This window comes from Mercenaria mercenaria, chromosome 2 (assembly GCF_021730395.1).
Source record: "Mercenaria mercenaria strain notata chromosome 2, MADL_Memer_1, whole genome shotgun sequence".
In the NCBI taxonomy this organism is placed as follows: domain Eukaryota; kingdom Metazoa; phylum Mollusca; class Bivalvia; order Venerida; family Veneridae; genus Mercenaria; species Mercenaria mercenaria.
This window is the reverse complement of record NC_069362.1, coordinates 54,202,350-54,227,531: the sequence shown is the minus strand read 5'-3', so window position 1 is coordinate 54,227,531 and position 25,182 is coordinate 54,202,350. Positions and strand designations below refer to the sequence as shown.

The 25,182-nt window shown below is 37.8% G+C and overlaps 1 long non-coding RNA gene across 1 annotated transcript; it reads left to right on the top strand.

The window, feature by feature from the left end:
- Nucleotides 1-226: 226 nt before the first annotated feature.
- On the top strand, nt 227-25,182 carry LOC128555134 (uncharacterized). The gene is made up of 4 exons (XR_008369816.1): nt 227-418; nt 8,919-9,022; nt 10,834-10,934; nt 24,985-25,182. It is a non-coding gene; the product is annotated as an uncharacterized LOC128555134 (long non-coding RNA).

Genomic DNA, 25,182 nt, shown 5'->3' with positions numbered 1-25,182 from the left:
ATTTCATAATGATAAGGTCAGATGATGACTTTAGATAGGTGTAACTTGCACTGTTTGGAATTTGTGTTATAAACTTTAGCTTGAAGACCAGTCTCAAAATGAAGACATGTCATTAGTCAATTTCAAGAATGAGTTTTAAACCAACAAATAAAATGCTGGAGTTTGTAGACTGGTGTCTTAATTCAGTTGTATAACATTGGGCGGTATTACTTTTTTTCCAGGCTTTGTAGACTCAAACAGCGAAGAGAGCGACTCTGACCCAAGTGATGTAGGAGCGCTAGACAGTGATCTGGAACAAGAAAAACAGGTGTCGTACCAGTGAATTGTGTACCGGGAAGATGTCATCAAGATGAAGAAACTGATGAAAGAAGAACTTGGTGCCGGCAAGAAGAGAAAATGTGCTGGAGTTTTTAACCAGGTTTCAACGAAAACCTGAGTTATTAGATTGGGGTAGATTTCGGTCGGGCGGGCGGGCGGGCGGCGGCAGCGGCGTCAAACTTGTGTTTCCGGTCAATAACTTTTGTTTCGGTAAAGATATTTGAATAAAACTTGGTATGTATGTAGCTTATATCAAGACAAAGGCTGGGATTGATTTTGGGGTTTCTGGGGTCAAGGTCAAGGTCACTGTTACTTAAAATAGAAAAAGGGTTTCCGGTCAATAACTTTTGTTTCGGTAAAGATATTTGAATAAAACTTGGTATGTATTTAGCTTATATCAAGACAAAGGCTGGGATTGATTTTGGGGTTTCTGGGGTCAAGGTCAAGGTCACTGTTACTTAAAATAGAAAAAGGGTTTCCGGTCAATAACTTAACTTAGGAATGAGCTATCATGATGAAACTTGGTGTATAGAAAACTTATATAAAGTTGTAGCTTGGGATTGATTTTGGGGTTTCTGGGATCAAGGTCAAGGTCATTGTTACTAAAAATAGGGTTAGGGTTAGGTTAGGGTTAGGGTTAGCATATCTTCTACATGCATGGAGGGATTTTGATGAAAGTTGGCACAATTGTTCACCATCATGAGACGGAGTGTCTTGCTCAAGAACCAGGTCCCTAGGTCTAAGGTCAAGGTCACACTTAGAGGTCAAAGGATACAAGAATGAAAACTTTGTCCGCAGCATATCTTCTTCATGCATAGAGGGATTTTGATGTAACTTGGCACAATTATACACCATCATGAGACGAAGTGTCTTGCGCAGTTCCCTTCTTTAGAATTACTTCCCTTTGTTGTTACTATAAATAGCTTATATTGTAACTTTTTCATTACTAGACGTAGGGAAAAATCAAGACCACTTTTCTGTAGTACAACATGCATGTTACATCCAATTTTGAGGTGTATTTTGACCAATCCCTACCTGGTAAGGATTTCTGTGTGGACTTACAATTTTTTTTTGTATTTTTTTTTCTTTTTTTTTTGTATTTTTTTTTAAGATTAACTTCCCTTAGTTGTTACTATAAATAACTTATATTGTAACTTTTTTATAATTGACCGTAGGGAAAAACCAAGACCACTTTTCTGTGGTACAACATAGTTGTTACTTTCTAATTTTAGGTGTATTTTAAGGTATCTCTACCTGGTAAGGAGTTTTTTTGTGGACTTAGAAAAACAAAAGAATTACAATGATTACTAAACAACTACAAAATTAAAATTACATCTGCAAATACAGGTGCTAGAGTAAAGAAATTTGCTGTGACGGGCGTATATTGTGACATTCTGGCACTCTTGTTTATTCTTATGAAAAGTGTTGAAAACCTGGTTTCGTGGCATTGCCGCGTTTCTTGTTACATGGGTAGGCTTTTGTAGATTTTCTCTTCTTTTTCATCTTACTTTATTCAAGAGACTTTCCAGGACGAGTGGTTACGGTTGCTGACTTTGAATCATTTGCCTCATCACAACTGTGGGTTTGAAACCATTGCTTGGGATATAGAATTCTTTCATGTGAGGATGCCATTCAGCTGTCTTAGGGAAGATTGGTGGTTCTACCAAAGTGCTGACTCATGCCTGAAAAAAATTACTGGAGGGACACCTGGGTTCATCCTCCACCACAAAAAGCTGAAAAGTTTGTTGGTGTGACTTTAAACCCAACAAAATAAAATTGATTCAAATAGTAAAAGAATACATAAATTCAGTTTGTCAGTTGTGGTTTTCACAGTTATTGACTTAATTGACATTTTATTCTAATTTATTTTTTTAGTCTTTTGTGGCCGTCCGTCGTGGGTTGTGCGCCCATCAACAATTTCTAAAAATTTCTAAAAAAATCTTCTTGAAAACTACTTGGCAGATTTACACCAAACTTCACAGGATTGATCCTTGGGTGGCCCCCTTTCAAAATTGTTCAAAGAATTGAATTCCACACAACTGGTTGCCATGGCAACTGAAAGGAAAATCTTAAAAATTTCCTTGTCCAAAACCGCAAGGCGTAGAGCCTTGATATTTGGCATGTGACATCATCTAATGGTCCTTTATGAAGATTGTTCAAATTATGTCCCTGGGGTGAAAAGAGGCCCCGACCCGGGGGTCCCAAGTTTTACATAGTATTAGACTTATATAGGAAAAAACTTTAAAAATCATATTACTCAGGTGAGCGATCCAGGGTCATCATGACCTGCTTGTTTATATAGAAAGCTTCAAGTTCTTTAAGTCAAGCACTGAAGTACTGGTCTCAGCTGTCTAGACACTGCAAGTATTATGCAAAATATCCTATAAATGGACCAGTTAAAGATAGAAATTTTAATAACTTTAGAAAGTGATTGAATATCTATACAATAATCTCAGAATGATATATTTATGCCCCCCTTCGAAGAAGAGGGGTATATTGTTTTGCAGATGTCGGTCGGTCGTTCGGAATGTAGACCAATCCGTTTCCGAATGATAACTCAAGAACGTTTGGGCCTAGGATCATGAAAGTTGATAGGGAGGTTGGTCATCACCAGCAGATGACCCCTATTGATTTTGAGGTATGTATGTCAAAGATCAAGGTCACAGTGACCCTGAATAGTAAAACGGTTTCCGGATGATAACTCAAGAACGCTTGGGCCTAGGATCATGAAAGTTGATAGGGAGGTTGGTAATGACCAGCTGATAACCCCTATTGATTTTGAGATCAGTATGTTAAAGGTCAAGGTCACAGTGACCCTGAATAGTAAAACGGTTTCCGGATGATATCTTAAGAACGCTTGGGCCTAGGATCATGAAAGCTGATAGGGAGGTTGGTCATGACCAGCAGATCACCCCTATTGATTTTGAGGTCAGTATGTCAAAGGTCAAGGTCACAATGACCAGGAACAGTAAAATGGTTTCCAGGCAATAACTCAAGAACGCTTGGGCCTAGTGTCAGGAAAATTGATAGTTAGGTTGGCCATGACCAGCAGATGACCCCTATTGATTTTGAGGTCATTAGGTCAAAGGTCAAGGTCACATTGGCCAGGAACAGTTAAACAGTTTCTGATCTTCTTGTCCAAAACCATAGGGCCTAGGGCTTTGATATTTGGTATGTAGCAAAATCTAGTGGTCCTCTACCAAGATTGTTCAGGTTATTTCCCTGGGGTCAAATATGGTCCCACCCCGGGGGTCACATGGTTTATATAGACTTATATAGGAAAAAACTTTGAAAAACCTCTTGTCCAAAACCACAGGGCCTAGGGTTTTAATATTTTGTATATAACATTATCTAGTGGTCCTCTACTAAGATTGTTCAAATTATTCCCCTAGGGTCAAATATGGCTCCGCCCTGGGGGTCACATGGTTTACATAGACTTATATAGGGAAAAACTTTTAAAATCTTCTTGTCCAAACCACAAAGACTATGGCTTTGATATTTTGTAATGTAGCATCATTTAGTGGTTCTCTACCAAGTTTATTCAAATTATCACTCTATGATCAAATAGGGCCCTGCCCCAGGGGTCATACGGTTCATATAGACTTATATAGGGAAAAACTTAGAACCTTCATGTCCATAACTTACATCATTCAAATTTGGACCACATGTGTAGTTTTGAGTTGCAAGATGAACCTTGACATGAGTTGACCATGATCTTGACCTAGTGACCTACTTTCACATTTCTGTAGCTACAGCCTTCAAATTTGGACCACATGCATAGTTTTTTGTTCCAAAATAAAATTTGACCTTGATTTTGACCTAGTGACCTACTTTCACATTTCTCAAGCTACAGCCTTCAAATTTGAACCACATGCATAGTTTTGTGTACTGAAATGAACTTTGATCTTGAGATTGAATTATTCGGATTGCGATCATGCATTTAAAGTGTGTTTTCCTATGCACACATTTTATGTTTTGTTTGAGATTATTTGTCAAGCTCTCCTCACTGCGAAGCCAGTGTCTGTACTTAGAACATACAGGGGTGTTATGTGTTAACTTCTGGACAGAATTGTTTAGGTTGCTATTGTTTTAAGTGTCTTTTTGTATGCGCATACTACATTTTATTTTTTAACCATAGAAAAGCAGTTATTAGATTGGCGGGCGGGCAGGCGGGAGTCAAACTCGGTTTCCGCACAGTAACTTTAATTTGGAACAAGCAATAGACACCAAATTTGGCCTGTAGATAGATGATAAGGAGACAAAGATTAGGATTGCACTTGGGTCAAAGTCAAGGTCGCTTTTGCTAAAAATAGAAAAATTGGTTTTCGTACAATAACTTTAGTTTGCATTGATGTATGGAAATTAAACTTGGCCTATAGGTAGCTTATAGAAAAACCAAGGTTGGATTGTATAATATGGGGTCAAGTTCAAGATCAGGATAACTTATTTAATCATCACACTTAGAAAATTCCATGTTGGCGCAGTGGTCTAGAGCTTTGGGCAAAAAGCTACTTTTTAGTCAGTGGGATGGAAGGGCGTCGGTTCAAACCTACTGAGATCCAAAAAAATTGTTTCTTCTTTTTTTGTGATAAAAAAGTCATTTTAATGCCATTTGGTCAAGGTCAAGGTCACAGTTACTAAAAGTAGATTTTTTTCTCAGTGTGATCATCAAAAACTTTCTGCTTCATAATTTTAGTTTGGACTTACTTACTGCCAACAAACTTTGTGTACAGCAAACTTATCTGAAAAATTAGCTTTGAATGATATTTGGGGTCACTGTTACTAAAAATAGAAAAATGGCTTCCACTCAATATCTTTTGTGTGGGTACACTTATTGTCACTATACTTGGTTTGTAGATAGCTTTTGTCAAAACACAAAAGGTTGGGAATGTGTTTGAGGTCACTTGGATCAGGGTCATGGTCAGTGTAGCTAAAAATAGAAAAATGCGGTCATATTTGAAATAAAAAATAGATTTTTGTGCTGTGGAATGTGAGTGGTTCAAATTTCATAGAGATCCCAAAATTTGTTGTATTTTTTGGTGACAAAAAGGTAATTTTAATGCCATTGGGTAATTAAAAATAGAAAAATATGGTCATAGTTATAATAAAAAATATATGTATAATAGAATATGACTTTTTTTTTAAAGAACCAGTTGGCGTGATGCAATTGAAAACCAGGTTTTCGTGGAATATCCACGTTTCTTGTTAATTGAGATTTGTGTAGTGGGGACTTTGTCAAGCTCTCATCACTGCAAAGCCAGTGGGTATATTTAGAACATACTGGTGTATTGTATGTTCTCTCAGAAATCTTACACCTACTGGTCAAGTTGGTTGGCTGAATTATTAATCCCCCGCCGTGGCGGAGGGATTATAGGAATGGTCTGCGTCCGTCCGTCCCTCCGTCCGTAACAAAATCGTGTCTGGTCCATATCTCCTAAACCCCTTGAAGGATTTTCATGAAACTTGGGTCAAATGATCACCTCATCAAGACGATGTGCAGAACCCATGAGTCAGCCTTGTCGGTTTAAGGTCAAGGTCACAACTCAAGGTCAAAGGTTTGAGCCTGCCATTTTGTGTCCACTCTATATCTCCTAAACCCCTTGAAGGAATTTTATAAAACTTGGGTCAAATGATCACCTCATCAAGACAATGTACAGAACCCATGAGTCAGCCATGCCGGCTCAAGGTCAAGGTCACAACTGAAGGTCAAAGGTTTGAGCCTTCCATTTTGTGTCCGCTCTGTATCTCTTAAACCCCTTGAAGGAATTTTATAAAACTTGGGTCAAATGATCACCTCAGCAAGACAATGTGCAGAACCCATGAGTCAGTCATGCCGGCTCAAGGTCAAGGTCACAACTTAGGGTCAAAAGTTTGAGCCTTCCATTTTGTGTCCGCTCTATATCTCCTAAACCCCTTGAAGGATTTTCATCAAACTTGGGTCAAATGATCACCTCATCAAGGCGATGTGCAGAAATTATGAGTCAGCCATGTTGGCTCAGGGTCAAGGTCACAACTGAAGGTCAAAGGTTTGAGCCTTCCATTTTGTGTCCGCTCTATATCTTCTAAACCCCTTGAAGGATTTTCATCAAACTTGGGTCAAACGATCACCTCATCAAGGCGATGTGTAGAACTTATGAGTCAGCCATGTCGGCTCAAGCTCAAGGTCACAACTGAAGGTCAAAGGTTTGAGCCTTCCATTTTGTGTCCGCTCTATATCTCCTAAACCCCTTGAAGGAATTTTATAAAACTTGGGTCAAATGATTACCTTATCAGAAGGATGTGCAGAAATTATGAGTCAACCATGCCAGCTCAAGGTCAAGGTCACAGCTAAGGGTCGAAGGTTTGAGCCTTCCATTTGGTGTCCACTCTGTATCTCCTTAACCCCTTGAAGGATTTTCATCAAACTTGGGTCAAACGATCACCTCATCAAGAACTCATGAGTCAGCCATGTCAACTCAAGGTCAAGGTCACAACTGAAAGTCAAAGGTTTCAGCTCTGTATCTCCTAAACCCCTTGAAGGATTTTCATGAAACTTTGGTCAAATGATCACCTCATCAAGACATTGTGCAGAATTCATGAGTCAGCCATGTCAGTTCAAGGTCAAGGTCACAGCTAAAATCAAAGGTTTACCCTTTCACTATCCATAGCAGTGGCGGGGGATTTAGCTGTCTTTCAGACTGCCTTGTTCAGATTGCTATTGTTTAAAGTGTGTTTTCTTAATCACATAATCTTGTTTTATGTTTTGATTGAGATTGTCACATTGGGAACTTTTTCAAGTTTTCTTCAGAACATACAGCTACATTATATGTTCTGTCAGATATCTTATAACTACTGGCAAAGTAGGTAGATGGACTTATTAAGCTTGAATATGTTTAAGTCAAAGCCGAGACTTCATTTGATACGTTTGAGTATTCATTCCTGTAAAACTCTGTTAAAGGTGTTCAGAAATCCTTGATTTACCTTATCTTTTTTATAAGAGAGAATGCCATAGATGTCTGAAAAATTATATAGATTTCTTATTTTGCATGGTAGAAATATCATAAACATTACAATTGTCAGCTTTGTTTAAAATGATCTTAAAGTGTCATGTCCATTTAATAGTAGCTTTTTTAGCTCACCTGTCACGAAGTTATTGTGACCACTTGATGTCCGTCGTCCGTCTTGCATCAACAATTTGTAAAAAAATCTTCTTCTTGAAAACCACAGGGCAGAATTACACCAAACTTCAAAGGAATGATCCTTGGGTGGCCCCCTTTCAAAATTGTTCAAAGAATTGAATTCCATGGAGAACTCTGGTTGCCATGGCAACCAAAAGGAAAAACTTTAAAAATCTTCTTCTCAAAAACCAGAAGCCCTAGAGCTTAGATATTTGATGTGAAGCATTGCCTAGTGGACCTCTACCAAATTTATTCAAATCATGACCCCGGGATCAAAATTGACCCCGTCCCAGGTGTTACTTGATTGTACATAGGGAAATCTTAATAAATCTTCTTCTCAAAAAGCATAAGCCCTGGAGCTTAGATATTTGACTTGTAGCATTGCCTAATGGATCTCTACTAAAGTTGTTAAAATCATGACCCCGGGGTAACTTGATTTTACATATGAAAATCTTCAAAAAATTTCTAAAAATAAACCAGAAGGCCTAGAGCTTAGATATTTCACATGTAGCATGGCCTAATGGACCTCTACAACATCTGTTCAAATCATGACCCCGCCCCAGGGGTCATTTGATTTTACATATGAAAATCTTCAAAAAATTTCTAAAAATAAACCAGAAGACCTAGAGCTTAGATATATCACATGTAGCATGGCCTAATGGACCTCTACAACATCTGTTCAAACCATGACCCCGCCCCAGGGGTCATTTGATTTTACATATGAAAATCTTCAAAAAATTTCTAAAAATAAACCAGAAGGCCTAGATCTTAGATATTTGACATGTAGCATTGCCTAATAGACTTCTACAAAATTTGATCAAATCATGACCCCGGGGTCAAATTGGCTCCGCTCCATGGGGTTACTTGATTGTACAAAAAATCTTCAAAATGGACCTCTACAAAATTTGTTCAAATCTTGACCCCCTAGGGTCAAATTGACCCAGCCCCAGGGTTACTTGATTGTGCATAGGGAATCTTCATAATTGCTAAAAAAACCAGAAGGCCTAGATCTAAAGCTTAGCTAAGCCGCCCTAGCTCATAGGTAAGCCTTGGTTACGGATCGCGGGTCGCGAGTTCGATCCTCGGGCGGGCGTATGTTCTCGTGACTTTGATAACGACATTGTGTCTGAAATCATTAGTCCTCCACCTCTGATAATTCATGTGGTGAAGTTGGCAGTTACTTGCGGAGAACAGGTTTGTACTGGTACAGAATCCAGGAACACTGGGTAGGTTAACTGCCCGCCGTTACATGACTGAAATACTGTTGAAAAACGGCGTTAAACCCAAAACAAACAAACAAACAAATAAAGCTTTAGCTAAGAAATTTGTTCAAGCAAGCAACTCTACTCAGGTGAGCAATATAGGGCCATCATGGCCCTCTTGTATAGCTAATGTATACACATATTATGTTCATGTAACAGCCATGTAACTTTTGTTATGCAGGTCGGAAGAGATCCATCAGTACATGTGTGGGATGCTGAGACATTGAAATCTGTCAGTACTCAAAGGTCATCATGAGAGGGGTTTGTGTGCAGTTGACTTCTCAGGTTAGATATAAACTTTATAAACAGTCGAGTAGATCCGAGTTTGAAAAATAATATTTTCTTAAAAGAATGTTTATTTTATTCTTTACAATTTTAGTTGAGATAGTAGATTTGTCTATGATATCGAGTGATAACTTAATTACACTTTAAAATTTATAAAAGTCCCTGTATGATCTAAACTTTGTTGGTGTGATTCTTAACCCAACAAAAAAGAAAACTAAAAAAGAACCAAACTAAAAAAAAAGCACTTTAATAATATAAGAGGAACATAATTAAACTGAAGTACTACAGATATAGCCAAATTGAAGCTATACCAAATTCCAAATTTCAGATTGAATTTTATCACTGCAAAGAAGTCTGTATGTCTTTATAGTACACTGAAAAATGTATTAAAGTTTAATCTGGTTTTAGTGATCACCTGTGTCCGCCCTCTGTCAGTCGTTCGTCTGTCCGTCCGTCAACAATTTGACTGTTAACACTCTAGAGGTCACAATTTTGACCCAATCTTAATGAAACTTGGTCAGAATGTTACCCTCAATAAAATCTAGGACGAGTTCGATATTGGGTCATCTGGGATCAAACACTAGGTCACCAGGTCAAATAAAAGGAAAAGCTTGTTAACACTCTAGAGGTCACAATTTTGGCCCAATCTTAATGAAACTTGCTCAGAATGTTACTCTTAATTAAGACTTGGACAAATTTGATATTGGGTCATCTGGGGTCAAAAACTAGGTCACCAGGTCAAATCAAAGGAAAAGCTTGTTAACACTCTAGGGGTCACAATTTTGACCCAATCTTATTGAAACTTGGTCAGAATGTTACTCTCAATTAAATCTTGGATAAATTTGATATTGGGTCATCTAGGGTCAAAAACTAGGTCACCAGGTCAAATCAAAGGAAAAGCTTGTTAACACTTTAGAGGTCGCAATTTTAGCCCAATCTTAATGAAACTTGGTCAGAATGTTACCCTCAATAAAGTATTGGACGAGTTTGATATTGGGTCATCTGGGGTCAAAAACTAGGTCATATCTTAATGGAACTTGGTCAGAATGTTAATCTTGATGATCTTTAGGTCAATAGGTCAGGTGAGCGATACAGGGCCTTCATGGCCCTTTTGTTATGTATACTTGTGTCGGTAAAAAGCTATACATGACAACCATTCCATTGTGGTGTGGGATTGGAGAAAGGGAGAGAAACTAGCCACTACTAGGTTTATACCATTTATAGTTACTCCCCTTTTTGCTAGCACATGCACACTTTCCATTTATGGCTAAAATTACAAAACTCACATATTGAAGAAAAAGAAACATATATATCTTATGTAGGCCAGATTAATTTTCTGTTTGAAATCAGAATTACATAATTTGATAACCTTTCAGGTTTTTATCATACATGTATTATTTCCTTATTTTCTAACATTTCCTTCTTCTTGTATGATACTGGGTACTGACTTGCATGTGTTCTTTTAACCTTTACCCTGCTAAATTTCTAAAATGGACTAGCTGGTCTGTCATTCAAATTGGGTAGTACCATTTATTATTCGAAGGGGAGTTCACTGAAAATTAACAGACAGAATAGCGAACAATGCAGACAAAGATCAGCCTGCATGGACATGCAGGCTTATCTTTGTCTGCACTGGTTGCAGTGGCATAGCATTATTTCATTTTTCCTCAAATATACAAAGTAAATGTTAAAATTTTACCCCCAGTCGTCACATTTAAATGTGTAAACTGAAGAGTTTTTTCACCGCTTAAAATGATTGCAGGTTAATTTACTTTTCAGATATGATTTTTAACATGTATGTTATATTCCAGGGGTCACAAAGATAAGATATTTGTTGTGAAATGGAATCCTTTTGATGCTAACAAGCTTATCACAGTCGGTGTGAAACATATCAAATTCTAGATGCAGGCAGGTAAAAATCTTTTGACTTGTATTAGCTCTTAAAGTGTCTGTGTGTCCATTCATTAGTTGTTATTCAGCTTGATATTTATGTCTCCCCCCCCCCTCTGGGGGAGACATATTGTTTTTGCCCTGTTCGTCCTTCCTTCCGTCCGTCTGTCCGTCCGTACGTCACACTTCATTTCCGAGCAATAACTGGAGAACCATTTGATCTAGAACCTTCAAACTTCATACGATTGTAGGGCTGCTGGAGTAGACGACCCCTATTGTTTTTGGGGTCACTCCGTCAAAGGTCAAGGTCACAGGGGCCTGAACATTGAAAACCATTTCCGATCAATAACTAGAGAACCACTTGACCCAGAATGTTGAAACTTAATAGGATGATTGGTCATGAAGAGTAGATGACCCCTATTGATTTTGGGGTCACTCCATCAAAGGTCAAGGTCACAGGGGCCTGAACATTGAAAACCATATGATTTCCGATCAATAACTAGAGAACCACTTGACCCAGAATGTTGAAACTTCATATGATAATTTTTTTCAAGCAAAGTAGATGACCCCTATTGATTTTGGGGTCACTCCATTAAAGGTCAAGGTCACAGGGGCCTGAACATTGAAAACCATTTCCGGTCAGTAACTTGAGAACCACTTGACCCAGAATGTTGAAACTTAATAGATTGATTGGTCATGCACAGTAGATGACCCCTATCGATTTTGGGGTCACTCCATTAAAGGTCAAGGTCACAGGGGCCTGAACATTGAAAACCATTTCCGGTCAGTAACTTGAGAACCACTTGACCCAGAATGTTGAAACTTAATAGGATGATTGGTCATGCATAGTAGATGACCCCTATCGATTTTGGGGTCACTCCGTTAAAGGTCAAGGTCACAGGGGCCTGAACATTGAAAACCATTTCCGGTCAGTAACTTGAGAACCACTTGACCCAAAATGTTGAAACTTAATATGATGATTGGTCATGCATAGTAGATGACCCCTAACGATTTTGGAGTCACTCTGTTAAAGGTCAAGGTCACAGGGGCCCGAACATTGAAAACCATTTCCGATCAGTAACTTGAGAACCACTTGACCCAGAATGATGAAACTTCATAGGATGATTGGTCATGCAGAGTAGATGACCCCTAACGATTTTGGGGTTACTCTGTTAAAGGTCAAGGTCACAGGGGCCTGAACATGTAAAACCATTTCCAATCAATAACTTGAGAACCTCTCGACCCAGAATGTTGAAACTTCATAGGATGATTGTTCATGACCCCTATTGTTTTTGGGGTCATTCTGTTAAAGGTCAAGGTCACAGGGGCCTGAACATTGATAACCAGTTTCGATCAATAACTTGAGAACCACTTGACCCAGAATGTTGAAACTTCATAGGATGATTGAACATGCAGAGTAGATGACCCCTATTGATTTTGGGGTCAGTCTATTAAAGGTCAAGGTCACAGTGGCCTGTTCATGTAAAATCATTTTTTGGAAATAACTTGAGAACCACTTGACCTAAAATGTTGAAACTTAATAGGATCATTGGACATGCAGAGTAGATGACTCCTATTTATTTTGCGGTCACTTGATCAAAGGTCAAGGTCACAGGAGCCTGAACAGTGACTTGAGAACCACTAGGCCAAGAGTGTTGAAATTTAGCGGGATGACTGGACATGCCAAGTAGATGATCCCTATTGCAGCCAACCATCAGTGTCTCTTTGACTTTTGCTCCTGACCCCTATTGACTTCTTGCCTATAGGACTTTGCATTGAGGGAGACATGCGCTTTTTTACAAAAGCATTTTCTAGTTTATTTTGAACAATTATCTTTATATAATGTTTTAATCAGAAGAAACATTTGACAAGGTACAGGAATCTCTGTGGCTGAACTGTTAAAGTACTGACTACAAAATTACCCTTCAGGCCATACCAAAGTGATTAATAGTTCTTCGGAATTTTTTTTAAAAAAATAGGAGCGAGCGGGCGAAATTTTTATTTTATTTATTTTTTTCTCAATTTTGATTTTTTCAGAGGCGGGTAGATTTTACATGGAGCGAGCGGGCTTTTTATAATTTTTTTCCCAGCTTGGACCCTTGAGGAGGCGGTTATCATTATACATGAAGTTAACATTTCTTTAGAAATAACACAGAAATCAAACATTTACAGTGTGGGTAACACAGTATTTAGCTTTTCTATATGTTTTAGAGACTACATGAATGATTTTGCAAATAAATTCTTGCCTAAACTCACTGAATCACTTTGTTTTTGTGCCCCCCCCCCCCCCCCCCCCCCCCATGAGTGGTGGGGGCATATAGATTTGGTCTTATCCGTGCGTCCGTCCGAAGTTCGTGACGCGCCTAGCTCGAAAAGTATTTGATATAAATTGATAAAACCTTGCAGGAGTCTTAATCATGATATGAACTTGCGCACCTCCTATTTTTCGTCTGGCTCCGCCCCCTATTTTCAGAGTTATGGCCACTGAAATAGTCAAAAATGCAAATGCTGTCAAGCGTTTGACGAGTCCTTGCTATCGCACGATTTCTCATTCTTAAATGGCCTCACAACACAGCGAAGTGATGTAGTTCCATTAGATTGTCTCTAATTTCAAAGAGTTCATTGATCGAATGAAGTTCATTTATATCAATCCTATTTGCTATGACCAATATACGATGTAATCTGTCATATTTATGACTTGTAATTGTGCAATACTCGAATAAAGCCACGTATTTTCTTCCGCGGTAACTCATTAAGCATAAACACGCATCACGCATAACGATTCTGCGGGATTTGGTAGTACATTTGCGCATATGATTATGGTGACGAATTTTATGCCCTTTTGTCACAAAATAGCAAATATGATGTTCACAAATTCAAATAAAAACTGCATATTAACTTATTAGCCAAATTATCCATTTGTTACCCTATCCGTTTCAAAAAATAATCTTTAAAATCACTGCATAAATAACAAATTTATTGCGCTGTGCATTTTATGAATTGCGCAGACTTACAAAGCTTGCGTAACATCCAACGAAAGACAAAATATAGTTCCAGAACATACTGCTAGTATTTTATTGAGTGGGTACCTCTGAAAGCATTTGAATGTCTCTTATCAGAGTTTACCACATCGATGAAATTTAATTATGACAGCTTCATTTTAAATGACCCGAATAAGATATGTGCAGTACGTTAATTCTTCCGCGAGACTTCGCGGATGAATCCTAACTACATTCTGGACACTTGTCGGCGAACACGCGTGACCTGTTTATAACAACGCTTCTACGACTTTGCGTGGGTTGAATTTTGCAGTCAGTAAATGGATAAATTATCGGAAGAAGAAGCTCTTACTGGTTTGTTTAGTTACTACTGATATTAAAAATGATTTTATTTCTGATTTTTCGAGAAATAAACAAATCGGCGAAACATTAAATTGTATTTTCTTGTAGTTTTTGAAATCGAAAGTAGATCGTCTATGTTTGGCTGCTTTGACGAAACGAAACAACGTTTTTAGCTCACCTGTCACAAAGTGACAAGGTGAGCTTTTGTGATCGCGCAGTGTCCGTCGTCCGTCCGTGCGTACGTGCGTCCGTGCGTCCGTAAACTTTTTGCTTGTGACCACTCTAGAGGTCACATTTTTCATGGGATCTTTATGAAAATTGGTCAGAATGTTCATCTTGACGATATCTAGGTCAAGTTCGAAACTGGGTCACGTGAGGTCAAAAACTAGGTCAGTAGGTCTAAAAATAGAAAAACCTTGTGACCACTCTAGAGGTCACATTTTTCATGGGATCTTCATGAAAGTTGGTCAGAATGTTCATCTTGATGATATCTAGGTCAAGTTCGAAACTGGGTCACGTGCGTTCAAAAACTAGGTCAGTAGGTCTAAAAATAGAAAAACCTTGTGACCACTCTAGAGGTCACATTTTTCATGGGATCTTCATGAAAGTTGGTCAGAATGTTCATCTTGATAATATCTAGGTCAAGTTCGAAACTGGGTCACGTGCGGTCAAAAACTAGGTCAGTAGGTCTAAAAATAGAAAAACCTTGTGACCACTCTAGAGGTCACATTTTTCATGGGATCTTTATGAAAGTTGGTCAGAATGTTCATCTTAATGATATCTAGGTCAAGTTCGAAATTCGGTCACGTGCCTTCAAAAACAAGGTCAGTAGGTCTAAAAATAGAAAAACCTTGTGACCACTCTAGAGGTCACATTTTTCATGGGATCTTCATGAAAGTTGGTCAGAATGTTCATCTTGATGATATCTAGGTCAAGTTCGAAACTGGGTCACGTGCGGTCAAAAACTAGGTCAGTAGGTCTAAAAATAGAAAACCTTGTGACCACTTAGAGGTCACATTTTTCATGGGATCTTCATGAAAGTTGGTCAGAATGTTCATCTTGATGATATCTAGGTCAAGTTCAAAACTGGGTCACGTGCGGTCAAAAACTAGGTCAGTAGGTCTGAAAATAGAAAAACCTTGTGACCACCCTAGAGGTCACATTTTTCATGGGATCTTTATGAAAGTTGGTCAGAATGTTCATCTTGATGATATCTAGGTCAAGTTCGAAACTGGGTCACGTGCCTTCAAAAACTAGGTCAGTAGGTCTAAAAATAGAAAAACCTTGTGACCACCCTAGAGGTCACATTTTTCATGGGATCTTTATGAAAGTTGATCTGAATGTTCATCTTGATAATATCTAGGTCAAGTTCGAAACTGGATCACGTGCCTTCAAAAACTAGGTCAGTAGATCTAAAAATAGAAAAACCTTGTGACCTCTCTAGAGGCCATATATTTCAAAAGATCTTCATGAAAATCGGTCAGAACGTTCACCTTGATGATATCTAGGTCAAGTTCGAAACTCGGTCACGTGCCATCAAAAACTAGGTCAGTAGGTCAAATAATAGAAAAACCTTGTGACCTCTCTAAAGGCCATATTTTTCATGGGATCTGTATGAAAGTTGGTCAGAATGTTCATCTTGATGATATCTAGGTCAGGTTTGAAACTGGGTCACGTGCTGTCAAAAACTAGGTCAGTAGGTCTAAAAATAGAAAAACCTTGTGACCTCTCTAGAGGCCATATATTTCATGACATCTTCATGAAAATTGGTCAGAATGTTCACCTTGATGATATCTAGGTCAAGTTCGAAAGTGGGTCACGTGCGTCAAAAACTAGGTCAGTAGGTCAAATAATAAAAAAAACCTTGTGACCACTCTAGAGGCCATATTTTTCATGGGATCTGTATGAAAGTTAATCTGAATGTTCATCTTGATGATATCTAGACCAAGTTCGAAAGTGGGTCACGTGCCATCAAAAACTAGGTCAGTAGGTCAGATAATAGAAAAACCTTGTGACCTCTCTAAAGGCCATATTTTTCATTGGATCTGTATGAAAATTGGTCTGAATGTTCATCTTGTTTAATATCTAGGTCAAGTTCGAAACAGGGTCATGTGCGGTCAAAAACTAGGTCAGTAGGTCTAAAAATAGAAAAACCTTGTGACCTCTTAGAGGCCATACTTATGAATGGATCTCCATAAAAATTGGTCAGAATGTTCACCTTGATGTTATCTAGTTCAAGTTTGAAACTGGGTCACGTGCCATAAAAAAGTAGGTCAGTAGGTCAAATAATAAAAAACCTTGTGACCTCTCTAGAGGCCATACTTTTCATGGGATCTGTATGAAAGTTGGTCTGAATGTTCATCTTGATGATATCTAGCAAGTCAAGTTTGAAACTGAATCAACTGCAGTCAAAAACTAGGTCACTATGTCAAATAATAGAAAAGTAGGTCAAATAATAGAAAAACCTTGTGACCTCTCAAAAATTATTAAAATCTTTTGACCTCTCTAGAGGCCATATTTTTCAATGGATCTTCATGAAAATTGATCTGAATGTTCATCTTGATAATATCTAGGTCTGTTTCGAAACTGGGTCATGTGCGGTCAAAAACTAGGCCAGTAGGTATAAAAATAGAAAAACCTTGTGACCTCTCTAGAGGCCATATTTTTCATGAGATCTTCATGAAAATTAGTGAGAATATTCACCTTGATGATATCTAGGTAAAGTTCAAAACAGGGTCACGTACCTTCGAAAACTAGGTCAATAGATGAAATAATAGAAAAACCTAGAGACCATATTTTTCAATGGATCTTCATGAAAATTGGTCAGAATTTTTATTTTGATAATTATATAGGTCAAGTTCAAAACTGGGTCATATGAGCTCAAAAACTAGGTCACTATGTCAAATAATAGAAAAAACGATGTCATACTCAAAACTGGGTCATGTGGGAAGAGGTGAGCGATTCAGGACCATCATGGTCCTCTTGTTATAAAAAAGATTTAAATAAGAGGTAATTTAACCGTAAACTTCAATGTCAGATACTGCCAATTGCTGCTAAATGTCTTCGTATCATCACAATTTGTAAAATATATTGTTGAAACTGGAGAAAAGTGTAATCGTATCCGGATATATTTTGGGTAAATATCGAGCTGTGTTATGAAATTTTAACATTCAAGTAACATACATGATAGATATTATTGTAACAGAAATGATTCTAGAATTTATTTTTATTACACCTACATATAATCTATATCAGACTCATATTCTAGTCCTGAGGCATGATCTGAAAGTAAAAAGATGAAGTGACAGTCATACTTTGGATATTGTAATACTAGAAAGAATCTAGGTAATATTTAGAAATTGAAACAGAAGATTTTCAGTTAAAATCGCACCAAAGGCTGTATCAAGGGTCTACATATTCAAAAATTTCTTTGTGGTAATACCCCAAACCCTTCTTGCAGGAGGGGGTATCCTCCCACACCCTTCCCCATATTGCCACTTTACAGTTTGATACTTTGCCCTTTTACCACCTGCAGCAATGCCCATTTCAAAATCTGACTGCAGTTTAAAGCGGAAAGAAACTCCCCTCCACACACCCACCCTGCTACCGACCACGTAAAAATGGCTCAAACATTTTTTCTGCCCAGTCTGGGCCTGTCTGTCTACATGAATCAAAATGGATAATTGAAAGTGGATGGACATCGGGATAACAGACATGATTTTTAAGGGGTTAACAAGTCTGAAATAGAATAAATGATAGTTTTAACTAAAAAAGAACTGCATTTATTAATATCGGTTACACTATATATTGACACTCAGCAACATTTACATACAGGTATCTCTAAACGCAAAAGTAAGTATACTTTAAATTGACATCACTTATAATATGATTGAACAATACCTAACATATGACAAGGCTATCGCCAGGCCCATTATAATACCAGTAAAATATCAGTTCTTTCGTCCATCCGTTACAAATTGTATGTGGCAATCCGCGCTGTTTTTTAGCTCACATGTCACAAAGTGACAGTGTGAGCTTTTGTGATCGAGCAGCGTCCGTCGTCCGTCCGTCCGTGCGTAAACTTTTGCTTGTGACCACTCTAGAGGTCACATTTTTCATGGGATCTTTGTGAAAGTTGGTCAGAATGTTCATCTTGATGATATCTAGATCAAGTTTGAAACTGGGTCAACTGCGGTCAAAAACTAGGTCAGTAGGTCTAAAAATAGAAAAACCTTGTGACCTCTCTAGAGGCCATATTTTTCAATGGAGCTTAATGAAAATTAGTCAGAATGTTTACCTTGATGATATCTAGGTCAAGTTCGAAACTGGGTTACGTGCCATCAAAAACTAGGTCAGTAAGTCAAATAATAGAAAAACCTTGTGACCTCTCTAGAGGCCATATTTTTCATGGGATCTGTATGAAAATTGGTCTGAGTGTTTATCTTGATGATATCAAGGTCAAGTTCGAAACTGGGTCATGTGCTGTCCAAAACTAGGTCTGTAGGTCTAAAAATAGAAAAACCTTGTGACCTCCCTAGAGGCCATATTTTTCTATGGATCTTCATGAAAATTGGTCAGAATGTTCATCTTGATGATATCTAGGCCGTGTTCGAAAGAGGGCCATGTGCGGTCAAAAACTAGGTCAGTAGGTCTAAAAATAGAAAAACTTTGTGACCTCTTTAGAGGCCATATTTTTCAATGGATCTTCATGAAAATTAGTCAGAATGTTCACCTTGATGATATCTAGGTCAAGTTCGAAACTGGGTCACTTGCGGTTCAAAACTAGGTCATTAGGTCTTTAAAAAAAGAAAAACCTTGTGACCTCTCTAGAGGCCATATTTTTCCCTGGATCTTCATGAAAGTTAGTCTGAATGTTCACTTTGATGATATTAGGTCAAGTTTTTAAAGTGGGTCACATGCGGTCAAAAACTAGGTCATTAGGTCTAAAAGTAGAAAAACCATGTGACCTCTAAGAGGCCTTATTTTTCAATGGTCTTTTTGAAAATTAGTCAGAATGTTCACCTTGATGATATCTTGGTCAAGTTCGAAAGTGGGTGACGTGTGGTCAAAAACTAGGTCATTAGGTCTAAAAATAGAAAAACCTTGTGACCTCTCTAGAGGCCATACTTTTCATGAGATCTTCATGAAAATTGGTCAGAATGTTCACCTTGATGATATCTAGGTCAAGTTCGAAACTGGGTCACGTGCCTTTAAAAACTAGGTCCTTAGGTCAATTAATAGAAAAACCTTGTGACCTCTCTAGAGGCCGTACTTTTCATGAGATCTTCATGAAAATTGGTGAGAATGTTCACCTTGATGGTATCTATTTCAAGTTTGAAACTGGGTCAAGTGCCTTCAAAAACTAGGTCATTAGGTCAGATAATAGAAAAACCTTGTGACCTCTCTAGAGGCCATATTTTTCAATGGATCTTCATGAAACTTGGTCAGAATTTTTATCTCGATATCTAGGTCAAGTTCAGAACTGGGTCACATGAGCTCAAATACTAGGTCACTATGTCAAATAATAGAAAAAAACGACGTCATACTCAGTTCAAAACTGGGTCATGTGGGGACAGGTGAGCGATTCAGGACCATCATGGTCCTCTTGTTTTAATATTATAAATTGTCATATTCAAATTTTATCATGTGCGAATATATACCAGCCGATAATTGCCTCTTTTGGCAATGCCGGAGGCAAATGTTTACTGGAAAATATATAAAGTCATGGGCAGTATCTTAGTGTCAGCTGTCAAATTGTAGTTTGTACTTTCAACATTTTTATTTCTGCGAACCACTCTTCAATTTTAGAGAAATATATTGGGTTTAAATACTTGTATAATGTCAATCAAAGTTTTACTAGGCATCGACCGAATGTTCATTTCATTTATTGTAACAAAATCTCTCTTTAGTTGGGGAAAAAAACTAAAAACAAACTGAAACTGGTAGACTATACTGTCAGTACATCAATCATTAGCCGACTCAGGCCCTTCAGGCCTTTAATTAGAGTTATGGCCCCTGAAATAGTAAAAAAAGCCAATTTTCATCTAGTGACACGCCTAGCTCAAAAAGTATTTGATATAGATTCATGAAACCTTGCTTGAGTCTTAATCATGATATGAGTTTGTGCACCTCCTATTTTTCATCTGGCTCCACTCCCTATTTTCAGAGTTATGGCCCCTGAAATAGTCAAAAATGCACATTTTCACCTTGTGACACGCCTAGCTCAAAAAGTATTTGATATAGATTCATGAAACCTTGCATGAGTCTTAATCATGATATGAGTTTGCGCACCTCCTATTTTTCATCTGGCTCCGCTCCCTATTTTCAGAGTTATGGTCCCTGAAATAGTCAAAAATGCACATTTTCACCTTGTGACACGCCTAGCTTAAAAAGTATTTGATATAGATTCATGAAACCTTGCATGAGTCTTAATCATGATATGAACTTGCGCACCTCCTATTTTTCATTTGGGTACGCCCCCCATTTTTAGAGTTATGGCCCCTGAAATAGTCAAAAATGTACATTTTCACCTTGTGACGCACCTAGCTCAAAAAGTGTTTAATATAAATGGTTGAAAACTTGCATAAGTCTTTATCATGATATAAAAATTGCACACCTCTAATTTTTGGCTGGCTCCACCCCCTTTTTTTAAAGTTATGGCCCCTGAAATAGTTAAAAAATGCACTTTTTCACCTAATTATGTGCCTAGCTCAAAAAGTATTAGATGTAAATTCAGGAAACCTTGCTGGAGTCTTTATTGTGATGTCACTTTGCAGACTTGGCATTTTTCTTGGGAATCTTAGCTCTAATTACAGAGTTATGGCCCTTGAAATAGCCAAAATAATGGATTTTTTGTTTGTGATGCTCATAGCTCAAAAAGTGTAGGGCCTAGAGTAATGAATCCTTTGCATAAAATGTTTGTTGAGGCTATACCCCATTAAGACTGCAAACATTTGAATTATTACCCTTTATTTGTGACAAATGTACCAGTGGGGGGCACACCCTTTGTCCTACAGACACATTCTAGTTTTTATTTTGTAATTATAATTACTAAGGGATGAGTGTCTTATTTTTAATTTTGATTTTTCTGTATTAATCTGAAGGCGTGCCTATTTGACGGCACAGGATGAGGAATATTTGAGACAAAACAGGCATATGTGTGGAATAACATTTCTTCTGAAACACAGTTAGATGGCTTCGATACATGAACAACTTTGTGCCCCTAGTGGAACTCCAACCCATAGAGGTGAGGGGAAGTAATAAACCACTTGACCAGTGAGACCAAACAGAGTTGGGCATACAGATGCTTCGACATTGCTCGAATCTCTTTGGAATAATTTCTTAATAGATCGGGCTAGCTTATGTTTTTGTGGTAGAGATTCATTTCAGGCAAAAATGATAACAGACGGACAAAGAATGATCCCAATATGGCCACCCTTAAAAGTGTTATTTGCTGTGCTTTGACTGATCTAGAAATTTACAGTTGGGGAGGTGTGTTTTTTTTTTCAGTTTCTTCCATTCAGTCAATTCACAGCCAATTAATATACAAACAGGCAAAATTGGGGTTACAAAAGGACAGATTTTGTTAGAAATTATTTTCATATCTACACTACTTATTTGAAAAGCTAAACAATTTTTAAATTGATTAAATGCGTTTTGGTAGAATATCTGACTGCTGTACTAAAGAAGTTACGTTCAAAAAGATTTGGGCCGAGACAATGTGATGGGTCGGTCAGGATCTGTGAACAAACATTTTTTTAAGATAGTAGTCGGCCTCAGCTTTGGGGTCTAGATCTAACATACTGAACTAAACAACTGATAACAAATGGTTTGAAAACTTTATATCTAACAATATTTTCTATGTTTAATCCAAATATTTTTAACTGCATCCCCGTGCACGTCTTACAAGTCGGGCTTCGTTCTTTTTACTGTATCGAACAAAAGTAGAACGTGGCTACTCCATTACCTACTGGTACATCGAAGACCATGTGTGGCACTAGCACAGACACTCCAAATTTAAAACAAATGTTGAACAACACCATAATTCCTGACTTTTTGAGTTTGGGTCAGCTACATGTATTACGGACGCATGAAATCCAATCAATATCACTTTGACGCATGTAAACAGCGATTAAACCTGTTTTGCCGTTATTATTCCAGACCGCGTAATCGGAAAAAAACCATTTTTTTCGGAGATTTTTATGTACGTGCGGGCGGATGATTTTTATTTTTTTTTTCTCGGGAATGAAATTATTGATGCGGTAGTTCCGACGAAACGACATATCCATTTGGTATGGCCTCACTGCTGAGAGAACCCTTCAATGCTGAAAGATAGAAACCTGGCTTTTTAGCTCACCTGTCACAAAAGGACAAGGTGAGCTTTTGTGATTGCGCGGTGTACGTCGTCCGTCCGTCCGTGCGTCAGTCCGTAAACTTTTGCTTGTGACCACTCTAGAGGTCACATTTTTCATGGGATCTTTATGAAAGTTGGTCAGAATGTTCACCTTGATGATATCTAGGTCAAGTTCGAAACTGGGTCACGTGCCATCAAAAACTAGGTCAGTAGGTCTAAAAATAGAAAAACCTTGTGACCTCTCTAGAGGCCATATATTTCACAAGATCTTCATGAAAATTGGTCAGAACGTTCGCCTTGATGATATCTAGGTCAAGTTCGAAACTGGGTCACGTGCAATCAAAAACTAGGTCAGTAGGTCAAATAATAGAAAAACATTGTGACCTCTCTAAAGGCCATATTTTTCATGGGATCTATATGAAAGTTGGTCTGAATGTTCATCTTGATGATATCTAGGTCAAGTTCGAAACTGGGTCACGTGCCGTCAAAAACTAGGTCAGTAGGTATAAAAATAGAAAAACCTTGTGACCTCTCTAGAGGCCACATATTTCATGAGATCTTCATGAAAATTGGTCAGAATGTTCACCTTGATGATATCTAGGTCAGGTTTGAAAGTGGGTCACGTGCCTTCAAAAACTAGGTCAGTAGGTCAAATAATAGAAAAACCTTGTGACCTCTCTAGAGGCCATATTTTTCATGGGATCTGTATGAAAGTTGGTCTGAATGTTCATCTTGATGATATCTAGGTCATTTTCGAAAGTGGGTCACGTGCCATCAAAAACTAGGCCAGTAGGTCAAATAATAGAAAAACCTTGTGACCTCTCTAAAGGCCATATTTTTCATGGGATCTGTATGAAAGTTGGTCTGAATGTTCGTCTTGATGATATCTAGGTCAGGTTCGAAACAGGGTCATGTGCGGTCAAAAACTAGGTCAGTAGGTCTAAAAATAGAAAAACCTTGTGACCTCTCTAGAGGCCATACTTTTGAATGGATCTCCATAAAAATTGGTCAGAATGTTCACCTTGATAATATCTAGGTCAAGTTCGAAACTGGGTCACGTGCCATCAAAAACTAGGTCAGTAGGTCAAATAATGAAAAAACATTGTGACCTCTCTAAAGGCCATATTTTTCATGGGATCTGTATGAAAGTTGGTCTGAATGTTTATCTTGATGATATATAGGTCAAGTTTGAAACTGGGTCAACTGCGATCAAAAACTAGGTCAGTAGGTCTTGAAATAGAAAAACCTTGTGACCTCTCTAGAGGCCATACCCTTGAATGGATCTTCATGAAAATTGGTCAGAATGTTCACCTTGATGATATCTAGATCAAGTTTGAAACTGGGTCACGTGCCTTAAAAAACTAGGTCAGTAGGTCAAATAATAATAAAACCTTGTGACCTCTCTAGAGGCCATACTTTTCATGGGATCTGTATGAAAGTTGGTCTGAATGTTCATCTTGATGATATCTAGTTCAAATTTGAAACTGGGTCAACTGTGGTCAAAAGCTAGGTCAGTAGATCTAAAATTAGAAAAATCTTTTAACCTTTCTAGAGGCCATATTTTTCAATGGATCTTCATGAAAATTGATCTGAATGTTCACCTTGATGATATCTAGGTCAGTTTCGAAACTGGGTCATGTGCGGTCAAAAACTAGGCCAGTAGGTATAAAAATAGAAAAACCTTGTGACCTCTCTAGAGGCCATAATTTTCATGAGATCTTCATGAAAATTAGTGGGAATATTCACCTTGATGATATCTAGGTAAAGTTCAAAACAGGTTCACGTACCTTTGAAAACTAGGTCAATAGGTGAAATAATGGAAAAACCTTGTGACCTCTCTAGAGACCATATTTTTCAATGGATCTTCATGAAAATTGGTCAGAATTTTTATCTTTATAATATCTAGGTCAAGTTCAAAACTGGGTCACATGAGCTCAAAAACTAGGTCACTATGTCAAATAATAAAAAAAACAACGTCATACTCAAAACTGGGTCATGTGGGAAGAGGTGAGCGATTCAGGACCATCATGGTCCTCTTGTTACATAGAATTCTTTCATGTGAGGAAGCCATCAAGCTGGCTTACAGAAGGTTGATAGTTTTATCCAGGTGCTAGAAAATGATGAATTAATGCACAAAGGGCTACCTGGGGTCTTCCTGCATTAGAAGTCATCATATGATCTGTAATTGTGTTGGTGTGATATTTAATCCAACAAAAACAAAATTTGATAAGGAATAAATTGTATGTGTTGCTTTAAGTTGATAATACATTTGTTAAACACTGCTGTTTAGGATATTCTTCTGTTGTACATACTTGCAGTGTTGCCATTTTTTCAAAGTTTTTAACATTTATTAATATCTGTACACTGTATATATATAGGTGGAGGTTTTACATCCAGCCGAGGAACTTTTGGAAAGATCGCCAAGAACTGTGATATGTTGTGTATAGCTTTTGGAAAAACTGAAGACGTAACATATTCTGGTGGCAGTGATGGTAACATGTTTGTCTGGGCTGGAACTAATTTACAGAAAATTGTCAAAGCTCACGAGGGACCATTGTTTGTTATGCACTCACTTG